We start from the raw sequence: 13,312 nt of genomic DNA, 5'->3' as shown, positions 1-13,312 counted from the left end.
AGGGAGAGGGAGAGGGAGAGGGAGAGGGAGAGGGAGAGGGAGAGGGACGGGAGGTCTCATAAAAAGCATTAATTGCTGTGGGCCTTAATGAAACAGAAAAAATGAAGATCCTACATCACTTTCTCTTCTCGGCGGCAAAAGCATAACTCCTACATCTCAAGCAATTTAGTCACAACTGCTTACTGAAGGGTTTTTTATAACATTCTTGAAGGAAATCATGAGAAAAGAGATGATAATTATTCAGATTTAAAATGTATAATTTGAATATCAAAAATGGGATACTGGGGAGTATCCTATTGGATTAGATGGAAAAGATGATGCAAGTCTTGCTAGTGTTTTCTGCAGGAGAGATACCAGAAGAGTTCAGGGTCATTAATTTTATACACATACATTTAAATAGCTTTAGGTTCATTCTTGCTGAAATCATGCTTTCTTTGGTCCCACAGCTCCATCTGGTATTATCAGTTTCGTACTGGTACAGTAGAATGGAATTGATGACACAGTAGGAGCCTTGTCTAAACCAAATGAGTCTATGTAATCATTATTTTTAGCTACCACAGATTTTCCTGCTTCTATGGTAATCCTTGCAATTCCAGCTATGTTTCTTTCTTAAAGGAAGAGATATTCCTTACACACTCAAAAAAACCCAACCCTTTGAATGCAAATAAAACCGTTAATGCTTCCTTAAGCTCATAGTGGTTCCATACAGTAACTTAAACGAGAGGATATTAGTTCATCTGTGACTGAAAACCAAAACCAGATGGATTAGCTTGTTAGAGTTTCCTAAAAAATATAACTATGAGTTATAGTCATGGTTGAAAATACATTTCTTTTTCAGTTGCCTTCTTTTAAACTTTTCATTCAACTATTTCACTACACTAGGCTTTTAAAAAATTGCCCCATTTAATTTCTTCTAAAAGACTTACTGAATAAGGGGAAAGCAGCAGATGTTATTTTCAAATGTAAAAAAATGTAGCTAAAAGACAAAACAAGTTTGCTAGGTACAATTCATAAACCCTATGTATTCTACTACTCTTTTCTTTCAAAGAGAAGCCAAATCTGAAATACAGTTAGAACAAAATGAAAAAGAGATATTGGTTTGCTGTTAAAACCGTATTCTTCTCTATGAATCTTACCAAGCATTTAGGACTAATGAATGAATGTGATGATGGCTGGTGCTCATTGCTCTCTGTATAAGAACATGTTTAGTAAAACATATGCATCAAAGGAATTTAGAGTGAAGATATCAATGGTGCAAATCATAAGAGGCTTTATCAGGAAATGGGAAGATCCAGTTTGGCCAGGACAGCACAATCGTACACATCCTAAGCAGCACAACTTTATATACATAAAATGTTTAAATAAGAAAATAACATATATAGCATTTCTACTGATCTTTACTGTGCAGGTGGTGGAACACTGGCACAAAGAGGCTGTGGGGCTTCCTCCTTCAGAAGCCACCTGAATGTGGGCCTGAGCACCCTGCTCTTTGTGGCTCTGCTGGAGCAGGGGTTGGGCCAAAGGGACCCAGAGGTCGCTGCTAACCCCTACCATTCTCAAATTCTGTGAAATACCATGAGAAATTGTGATTTTTACGATTAAAAGGTATTCAAGACACCTACACTGCATGATACAAGAAGACATGAGAGATCTATGTTGTTTTGGGGTGTCAGAGCCCTTTTGGAGACTGGGCAGAATACTTTCCAGCATCTAAAATGGCATTGAATTGAGACTTCATTTGTAGCAAAGCACATGTCCACTGGTATCTCGAGTGTCTAGGGCTACTCATACCATCAGCAGAGTTAACACATCAGTAAAATACAGGGAAATATTTGTTCAGTTCTTGTGTTGACAAACTGAATCAAATTAATTGCGCTTTAATCTCCATTGACTATATTCATCAAGGGGTTTTTGCTTACTATCTGATCTATACATATTCCTTATATAAACACACACACCATAGTTATTTATAACTCTGTAAATCTCATGTGAACAATGCCAGTATGATCCTGTGTGAACAACTCTTTAAGAACAAAAGAAAAAGCAAAATGCTAGTTCATATGTAAGCTCTTTTTCAAAAGAATGTTTGAAGGAACTTTTACTTAGTTATTTCAATTATTGTTAGTATTGCCTTTTACCCACAATAAAATTAAAGCTGTAGACATCAAGTGGTCACAGAATGTGAGCAAGAGTGCAAAGAAATAACAACACAGTCATATCACAGAGAGAATGAGAAACTATAAAGCACTTTGTGGTCATTCAAAGCAGGAATCATGCACGAGACTGCAGAAAAACTTTAGTGTTGAAGGTCACAGAATGTTTTGTCTAATCCTTCAGCAGACACTCAGATTTGATCATATCAGTTGCATCTTATACCCTATTGACTATATGGATAAGAAGAACTGAAAGTTCTTTTCTTTTGTAACTCATAGTGCATAATAGTAAAAACAGCTAAAAAACCTGTGTTTCGTGGCTGACCACCAACACTGTGCTGAAGATTTTATTCTTCTGCCCAATGCTTCCAGAGTGTAATGCAAGGATTTTCTCTCCTCAGAGAACTGTTGTGGCTCTCCAGTTCATATAATTTTCTATCCCTCCATCAGAGTGACTGAAGTTGCGTTAGTTTAAGTACAGATTTAGTTATCTAAGAGGGAGAGGTCAGATTCAAGAGACAAACTTTGGAATAAGATACATAAGTTCCTTGTACATTTTGCTGTTTGACTAGGTAAATCAGTTTGATCTTTGCATTTGCACCTTGAAAGCTATATTTCCTTGTGGAATTTGTACATAGGCTAAAATTTAGCAGTCTATCTGTATAACAAGGAATGTTAGTTATCAGTTTTCTATTTCTTAAGATTTCTTAAATTTTAAAGCACTTCAAGTCAGTCACTATGCTGGTTATGATCTTTCTAGATCTTGTAAAGCAGGCTCAGAGCAGCTAAAAACAGAGTGAAGGTTGTGATCTCAAAAAATTTCCAGATGCTCCAATAAAAGAGTGGCTGCTTTATCAAAAAGGATTGAGGATTGTGATTCCCTCTATGTTCAGCATCGAAACACTGCCTGTATGCTTCAAAGAGACCCTGTACTGCTGACAAAGATAAACCTGACTATTACTGACTTGTGGTCAATTAAAGAACTCATGGAACCTTTCACACGTGCAAAGACATTAATCTCTGCCTCCTGGCCAAATTATACAAGATTAATAAAATCAAGTCCCAAACATTTTGGATCTAGTTGTGCATTCCTTGCTCAGAGCTGGGTGCTTGGATCTCTCCTGGTGTCTTTTGAACTCAAATGAGTTCCACTGGATTAAAGCTGCATGGAATTTGGCTCTAGAATCAGTTCCCTTTCAGATCAACTGTGAGAAGGCATTGGGAAATTTACCAGAAGCAGATCATTTTTTGTTTTGTTTTGGTTTTAATTCTGTCATTTGAGTGGGAGGTATTTGAACTCCAAAGACAGAAGTGGAAATCAAGAAGCCAGCTAAATCCCAGTTGACTGTGTCTGTAAGCAGATGTTTTAGAATAGTGCAATTAATAAGACTGTGCAAGAAAGCATCAATTACTGTAAAAAAACAGATTGCTGGCACTTAGTGTGCACTTAGTGTATTCCAAGAAAAGAGCACCATAAAAGTAGGAGTAAAACAAAAACTTTTTAGGTTTGTGCTGCTAAATCATATTTTCTTACTAAATACTAGTATCAGATGAGTTGCTATTTGCTGATTCAACATGATAAAGGCTTTCATTTCTCTCTCTTCCTCTCTCTTTCTTTTTTTTTTTAATTTGAACAAGCCAAGCTTCTTAATATCTTGAATACAAAATTTAGGGACAAATATGGTCACAGTTCAATTGACTGATTATGTTCTGGAGGCTGGATGCAACAGTCAGACAAGATTGATTATTTTGGCAAACTAAAACTTTGGGATACTTACACTAAGCATTTGAGATTTTGGTATGAATATGCCTAAAAGGTTCAACTTGTCCCTTAGTTGACATACCTATAGGAGTGTTTTTTCCATTAATGCATGGAGATTTTACCAGTCAAAAACTTTTCAGGTTAACATGAAACACTATAAAATGAGATCATTACACAGAATTCTGGGGAAAGACAGCTAAAGATTGAAAAAGAACAGATTTAACTTCAACAAATAATGTATTTTACTTGAGTGTTCCTCATGAACACTCAAGTAAGTCAGATACTTGAGAAAAGAAACCTCTGTGAATGTGGGGAAAGAGGGAAGGGGACAGAGAGAGAGGAAGGTTCTGCAAGAAGTCAAATGAGAAGATAAAGATGAGGTTAAAGTAGCTCTTTTGATGCAACCTCTCAAGAACATACTGGAGTGACTATTTGTGTTCAGAAGAGTGATTAGAGTAGGAACTAAGAGAAGGAGGTGTGGACAAGCAGTAGGAGTGTGTAATGAGAGGCCAGCAGTAGGGAAGAGTCAGGTAGCGTTCCTGAGAATAATTCAGGGAGAGCTGAGATAGTCATGCTACAAAGACAGCAAAATTCTGCACCAACAGCAAGTTCCACTGACTGGGAGGATCATCTAAAAGATCTTCTTAACACCTATGTTCAATAGCAAATGAAATTACGCTACTATTGGTACAGTTCGACACACAATTACTTTGTGATTCATAGTCTGGGTAGCCACTCCCAAACATGGATTTTGCTGTGGACTCAACCCTTTACTAAGATTGAAAGAATGAAATTCTAATTTTTCACTCAATTTGAAACAAACAAACACAAACTTGCTAGAGCATTGTCTAGCTCCCACTTATATACACAAAGATATCAACTGGAATTTTAAAGCATATTTTTATTTTAGATAAATTCTCATAAAAGAGGCCAGCAGTTTGAGGAAACATAAAGCTTTGAGATTTCGAGATGAGTGGAATCTTCATGGAGAGAAATGTTAGCAATTTGTGACCTGGCTGGCTCATTGTGGTTGTCCTTGAATAAGATGACACTGGCAATTATGCGAAAAAGAGCCTGTCCTTCCAGCCACGGCTCATCATGCCAAACTTCTGAAAGCTTCTTGAATATGTGTATTGCTAAAAATAGAATTGTTGAATCCTTGTTTTCTCTTGCTACAATGGATATGACATTATTTAAATTTCTTTTCAGATATGGTCTTCACTGCAAATGCTGATGCATTCATCCCATTTTCTTCCATATGTAGTCACTGCTCTTTTCTCAGAACTCCAAAATGCAGCTGCACCATGACAAGTAAGGGATGAAAAAACAGGCTTGCATCACTCCTTGACTAGTAAAATTTTCCAAAGACTGGGCCAGGAGAACACAGAAGTCTGGGGGATGGCATTCGTTCCCCTGGGTTCTTTGGAGTGGAGAGAAAGAAGGCACTTCCTATTCTCCTCCCTCATATCAAAATAGATCCTTCTTTTTTTCTGCACATCTACAAATACACTTTATGATTTCACTGTAGTTGTACGATTCGGTAATTTCATAAGGTAACTTTATCTAGAGTGCTCTTCTTTTCTCCAATCATCATCAAAGTTTTAACAGATTAACAGGTGCTTTAACCAAACATAATAAAAAGAGTGTGTTGAGAAAACTTTTTTTCTAATAATGAAAAACTGTGGAAGATGTCAAACACAGAGAAGATTTTGGCCTTGAATGCAGAAGGAGTGTGAAGCAGACACGAGAGACGTGGAACACCCATTTGTCTTTCATTGAGGCTCAGCGCTATGCAGAATTCCAACAGGGATCTTTGTAGAGAGAGTGGCAAGCAGAAAGCCTTGTCACAACCACTAGTGAAGTTACACAGATAGTCATCCATGGAGACAAACCAGAGAAATGTGATTAATGAGCTGGAATAACACCATCTTGATGAGTACTGGAGTTTGTGCTACAGTGTTCCTTCCCACTGCACACATCTGTCACAAACACGCTCATGAAGTCATTTGCTGTTAGCTTTATCTGCAGAAGCATTCTTTGTGTGCTGACATCACATAAATTGTGCCAGGGTAAGCAAATAAAACCCTATGGCAAACAGATTAATCTAACAGTGACACCTGTTTTCTTAAATTGCTTTGGCCAATTATTTCACAGGGTTCAGCTAAGAAAAATGCACATAGGTCAGGTGAAATGTTCTAATGACCATCTTCCTTTGCAGTATAACTCCCTTGCTCAAAGTTATCATGGCTCACAGGATTATTGGAGAATTCCAGTGTAAAGCTTAGAAGAAGTGTGAGAGAATTGTAGCAGAATGTGAGAAAACTGCTGCTATTCAAGTTAGTACTGTCTAGGGTGGGCAAATGTTCGCTCAGGCCTGCCCTGTTTTTCTCTAGGGTCTGTTGTAAGTTATCATAAATGAGAAGACACCAACTCTTTAGACTGATCTACTAACACCATATTATATTCTTATCTCCTCCCCATATGAATCACTGCTTTCCATTTTATGGTTTCTTCCATCCTATCAACTTTGCTACCTTGGCTTTGAAGTTCAACTAGCTGCACTCCTAGGCCACCACTCAGCCTTCACAGTGAAAATTCAGGCACTGCTACGATTTTCCTTAGAAGCTGACTTTTTATTTAGTTCCTTACAAGTAGTTCTACTTATCTCCAAGCTCTAGTTCTCTAACTTAAACCAATTTTTCCAACTCATAGTTTTAATGCAAAACATGAAAATGCAATGTTTTTCTTAAAACATTTTCTCTTGTAGTAATCTGAGAGTCTCACGTTAAACCATTTTCCAGCTCTTGTTTGATGGTGCTCAAAAACACAACTTCTGAGCTTATAAAAAGAAATAAAATATAGAATATTAATTTTAAAATTTATAATTTGAAAAGGGTCAGGAGTTTGGAAAGTTAAAGCTGGCAGTACTCCTAAACCCAGTTTTCTTCAGCAATCTTCCTTCAGGTTGATTAAGTAGATACATTTAATGAGGAAAGCATCTAGTCAAATAGTGCCTTTTTATATACCCTAACCAGGAAATATTCTCTCGGTACAACTCATAGTCTTTTCAAAGACTGAACAATTTATCAATTCATGGATCAAACAGAATAAAGCTTTCTTCTTTAATTTAAATTGTTTACCCTGAAATCTATAATTAATTACAGAAACAAATGTACAATTACTTCTATATTTCTATTTTAGCCTTTGGATCCTCAACTCACTTGGCATCCATTTTGCAGACCCTCTCACAGAAAGATTGGCTGAAATCCAGAGACATTCACACCATCCTTCTGCAATGCCAAGACACCATAAAGAGATTCATAAAATCTGCAGGCCCCTAAATCTTGTTACGCTGCCAGGGAAGGAAAAAAGCAGTCATGGAAAATGGGATGGTACCAACAAGAAAGATTAAGGAAGAGAGGGATGACAGAAGGAGCCTGGTTTTGTGATACTTGACATAATATCTCTAGTTATAGACTAAATACCAAGTGATACCATAGTCACATGGCGCAAGCTTGATTAAGACAAAGAATTTGCATATTTGGAGTCTTTTAGTGCTAGCTAAATAGCACTGAATTATTTAATATGATACACTTGCTATACCTCTCTTCACAGTATATCCTCCTTTTGGCAAAACCCTAATCTTGCCAATCGTTCAAGGAGATAATACATGCCATCTGGAGGAAATGTTTCTCTTTCCCCCACCCTCCATCTGTTATATATTTCTCTTTGATCTTCCCCACCCCCAGCGTTTTATCCTTGATCATCTCTAGACCTCAAACTCCCTTGTGTGTGCTCATTCACATAGCTGTACAATCATTTTCACTTTCAAGCTCACTGTATTTCCACCTAGGTTTTGCCTTGTGGTTTTATAATACTACTGAAACTGCTAGCCAACAATCATCTCAACCAAATCCTTCATCATATCCAATTCTAACACAACTCTTTCTTCCTTTTATCTTGAATCTCCAAGTTAACTTCTTAATTTCTTTGCAGAACTTTTGCTGTCTAATTTTATAAACGTTATTCAGACAGATTGTATGCATCAATGTCATAAAATCAGAAGACAGTGAGAAGGAAACTCAAGATTTCACCTACCCAAGGGAAGGCCAATTCTTACTAAATAATTTCTGAACAATAACTTTAAGATTTCTTACAAAGAAGGCCTTGAAAATCAGTGTTATATATCTTCTCCTGAAAAGTCAGTTCCAGTTTCTATTTTCCTGCTTAAAAAGTTATTCCTAATAACAGTCCTAAAGTCCTAGCAGCATTTTCAGCTTTTTTTCTGTCCTATCAGAGTGAACATGGAGAACAACTTGTTACCCTCATATTTTCAGCAACCTTTTACATATTTGAAAACTGAAATCATGTCCTCTTTCTGCTTTTTTTTTTTTTTTTTAATGACTAAACAATTTTAGCTCCCTCAATCTTAACATGTAAGGTGTATTTTTTGACTTATAATTATTTTACAGTCTTGGGTTTCTCTCCAGGTGAATCACACCTCTTTTGAAGTGGGACTTAGAAAAGTAGGCACAGAGATCCACCTGAGATCTTACCAGGAGCAAGAAAAAGGGAAAGGCGATTTATTTGTTTCTTTTCAGTAAAACATACAAGGGATCTATGTATTTCAATGAGGGGAGAGGCTTTGTTGGTTTTGGTATGTTTTCCCCCACTCAGTGTGCAGGCTGATGATTTATCATAAGTTCAAATCTGTTCTTCAGACCTGTATTTAATCAGACATTCCCTATTTTATTACTGGATTGTTCATTACTTGTGTCCTTATCATTACTGAGTTGCAACTTATTTACAAAGAACAACGTCTCTAGTTTGCAAAAAGTAAAAATAAAGCTTCAGTTTTTCTGTTCTTTCATCTCGTGGTCAGCTTTTACCATGAACAGTGCTGCGCTCAGGATATAACCTTGGGGAAACACCTGACACATCCTTCCACATAGACAATAAAGGAAATACGAATTTTTGAACAACAGAGTTGCAAAAATTAGACATCATGAATTTTCACTAGGTTTATATTTCACTGTTGGCTTACAAAGATATTATCAAATGAGTATCAAAAATATTGATAGGGAGTTTCTCAGCAGCTAAGAAACAAAATTTCACTTAAGTTTGTATTTTCCTCCAACGCACTATTGCTGTTTATTAGAAGAATAAGGAGTTTCTATGACTCATGATCATTTCCATGCAACTCTTGATTCCACAAATTCAAGTCACAAACACAAATCTATGTACTGGAGCAGACTGTGGTGGGGCTCTGGCGACACGTCTTGTCTGAAGAACCCACGAAAGCGTGGTTTGAATTTAAGGAAATTTCTTATTCTTTCACATATCCCCATGCATACTGAACTGATAGCAGTTGGTGTCACAGTATGCCTTTTTGAAGAGAGAAGGACTAAGAAACAGTACAGCAATATTTTTAGAGAACTACAAACATACATACAAATCTGCTAAGAAATGGCTTGTCCTTAGATCTGCCTAGACCACCAAACCCCTCTCAGCAGCTAGCTGAGCTTGCATGCTGTACCCATAGACTTGATGCAATGTCTTTTATACTCTTACAGATGGTTGAGATCTTTCTCAGCATGTTCAAATGGCCTTTTCAAGTGACCCTTCATACCGTATCTGTGCCCAATTAAGAAAGTGGCATGGAAGTCCCTATAGGAGGGTGGGTTGCAAAGCATAAAATCTGAGCAACAGTTTGATATTTGTTTTTGTTCTGCTTCTGCAAAAGACCTAAAATTATTACAAATTATGTAAAAAAAAAAACCCTGTATCTTCCACAGCAGATAGAATATTTACCTCCAACATAAGAACACTAAAGTCCTATCTCTTGATCATAAAGATTAAAAAATTGAGTCTGAGTCTTCTACGTTTCAGAAGAAAGTCTCAAAATTTTGGTTCTTGGATATCCTTGAGGAAAGGCAAGGAGGTCTTTTCCTTCAGTCTTTCATTCTCTGTTCCCACCTCTTCAAACATGCTCTTCGACCAGATCTACCCATGTTGCTTACACATACAGTCATACCTCAAACAGTTTTCCTAAGCACTATTTTTGTTCCTCTGAATACCCTTCATTTTTATGAATCATATTTTCTAGGAAAAATGACAGTTCTATTCTAGACTTGTGCTGAAAAGCAGAATGTATCTTCTCATTGCAGATCCCTTAATGATTAAAGTTTAAGATGAAATCCCCTCTTCAACAGCTAGAAAAAGACTTATTAAAACTGTGAAAGAATTTAAAGCATATGATTTCTAAGCCAGTTCTGCTATTAACAATCTGAATTTCTTCTCCTTAAATGCACTAACACAAACTGTTCTTTTGGCCAGAAGCAGCAAAGAATAGAGCAGGCTGTGGTATTTCCTTCAAATAATCCTGTGTTTGTGCCAAAAGCCTACCTATTTTTTCTTACATCAAACATGGTGAGTTCAGAATAGCTGTAGCTCATGTTAAAGGAGAGTAAGCTCCTGATTTTTTTTAAATTTGCTTTTGGTATACTTAGAGAAAGTATTTCTGGAATACATTTTAGGACTCATCAGCACCTCAAAAAATGATTTATTGGCATTGGTTTGAGCAGAACATAAAGAAGAAAAATGACTCCTTGCTGCTGTTAGAGACTGGGGGGAAAGGTTTTTAGAAGTACATTTCTAAGATACAACTTGCTCGGCTGATGAAGACAGCTAAGGAAGTTCTCACTATGTTCAAATTGATGTGTTTGTTAAAGTCTAATTTGCCCACCCACTCCTTCTTTTCTCCTGCAATGTCCAATCTTAAAAACAAATGGACAGATGTTCTTTTGGATCAGCTTGTAAGACTTGCAACGTCAGAAGTGCAAACAGACTTTAGCTGTTTAGTTCAGGAAATGAAATACAGACAATCTGATAAACAAACAGTGTTTATTTCTCCAGCTTAAAGTGTGCTTTGGATTTCTTTTCAAAATACTCCTACAAGGAACTGACTATGAATATTAAACATGTGCTCCTAATTTAGAGATCTCAATGTCAAGGCCAGAGTGGTCTTTAATGTACTCAATTTGTATAGTGAGGTTATAATGCAAATGAAGGTCCCTGAACTCTAATCATATTAAAGAAACAATAACAACAAATTTTATTTACATAGAAATTTACTCCAAAAAAAGCTTATAAGACCTATGAATACACAAAGATGAATTAGAATAACAAGACTTAGGACAATGCATGATGTAAAGTATGCTGCAATTTAATCTGAGAGAAAGAGAGACAAGCAGACAGGAAGACAGACAGAGGTTTAAATTAGCTGATACATAACTATATAGTTTGGACTGAGGCAAGCCAGAGTGGAAAATATTCTTAGGCTCCACTGATTCAGTATTTTATGTTTATTGGGTCATATATTTAGATATCATTCAAATGGTTCTTCCTTACCAGCAGCAAAATTGAAACTTATTGCAGCATTTTGCTGAGACATTATTTCATTGTTAATTCTGTACAGGGACATGTGATGCCCTGATTTTCAGCCATAACTACATGGACCACACAGCACAGAAGAGACCAGCATACGTCTCCAGAATGCTTATATGGCTCTTATACCTGTCCTATATATACACACCAGGGGGAAGTGAGCTGGCACAGCAGCATGATTTATACTGTAAAAAGTCAGCAAGGATTTTTTCCTATTCTGAGATACAGAAGAAGATTCAGAGTGCAGTAGGTGAATTTTGTAGTAACTCATAGTATTCTCTGAAGAGAAGAGAGCTACATACTTTCTGTCCTTTGGGGCTTGCATAAAACCACAATTTGGCCCTTAAGAAAGAGGACAGATACCCATTGAGTCACCAGTAACATTTCCTGCATTGCTTCAGACACCTCCCTTCCAGCTATGCAGTAAGCATCATTTTCACCAGGAGGTGATTCAGAATCCATGAAACAGTCATTTTTCCAAGCAACGGAGGACTCTTACTGAATGAGTTATGGTTTAAACAGCTTTTAAGTTTAAAATGAATTCAAATTCAAGTGAAAGAAGTTCAACAAGTAGCACTGAGCCATGAAACCTCTTACTTGCTGTTCTAAAAAGGACCACTCCATATTTGACACATTTCACTTTTTTCCTAGCCCTGATCTCTGTGCCACTCTTTTTTAACAGGAATAATTAAATTAAAAAGAAAATTTAGAAAGTGGTTGTAGAGACTTATGTACCTCCTATAGTTCTTGTTTTGTCTCTTGTAATAAACAAGAGTCTCCTCAGAATATGACTGATGATTCACTTAAACAGTGGAAGTATTATACAACTAGCTTATCAAAGAAAAATTATGTTTTACTTTGGCTATCAGCCAGCAAATCAAGAGAAAAATACCTTTCAGACTGTTTTTTTTCATCCAGTGAGATGCAAACCAATAAGCTGTGAAGGATTCTGCGAAGATTCTTGTATTTATCCTAGACTTCAAGAACTTGAGATGAAGTTGTACTACTCATCTCTCTGTATTTCCCTTGTACTTCCTACATGCTGTCTGAAATCTTCATGTGTGATTACAAAAGAAGCTAACTAATAAGGATATCAATATACCTATGAAAAATTCTGTACTCTAACAGCAATAACACAGAGACTACTATTTGTACATAATTTGAAATATTTTCCCCAAGCTCTTCCTTGTAAATGTCATCATAAATAATGAAAACATTCATGTTTTATACACACAGAGCCCTTGTTTCCTTCTGATCTATGTTTCAGACTGAACACTTAACTTCAGGAATCTCCTGTCTCCTTAAAGGGCAAGTTGGGATTAAAATACACTTCTTTTTTTTCATATTTCATGTACTGCTTTGCAAATAAAACAGCCAATCTTACCTTTAAAGAAATGATGAGATGCAGCAAAATTTATAGCTTTCTCATCTCAAGCCACAAAATGTCTTTAGTTGTAGCCTATAACTTTCTGTAAGAGGGATTGCAGCTCTCTGCAGAATCCAGGCTTGAATTCCACCCCTGTAACACAGGAAACAAAAGAACACATTCTGTAGCTGAGAGTTGTCCCTACTGCATTTCAGGTCCTTAACTAGAAGACAGTACTAGCATTTCTCCCTTTAAATGACCATAAGACCAGGTGCAGCTGGTCAGTAAATTAAAGTCATCCACTGCCTACTTACACCCAGCCAGGATAGAATCAAGAGACAGCCCAAGGCACTACAATGCAAAGTTGAGTAAGTTTTATGTCTAATGTGAAGAGTGAAAAGGCAACTATGGGCAGAAGCGAAGGGTGTCATATGCAGTAACTAAAGGTTGCCCTGCTCGTGTGGTCTTCAGATGAGCTACGTAGAGGTCTTTCTCATTAAGTTATTGTAAGGCTTTTGGAAGCTATACCTAAAGGGACAGGCTCTTTAGCAGGGTCTGTTGCAATAGGACAAGGGGAAATGGTTA

The sequence above is a fragment of the Centrocercus urophasianus genome, unplaced genomic scaffold (assembly GCF_019232065.1).
Source record: "Centrocercus urophasianus isolate 14NV4802_14NV808 unplaced genomic scaffold, USGS_Curo_1.0 seq_13, whole genome shotgun sequence".
NCBI lineage: Eukaryota > Metazoa > Chordata > Aves > Galliformes > Phasianidae > Centrocercus > Centrocercus urophasianus.
This window is presented reverse-complemented; position numbering follows the sequence as displayed.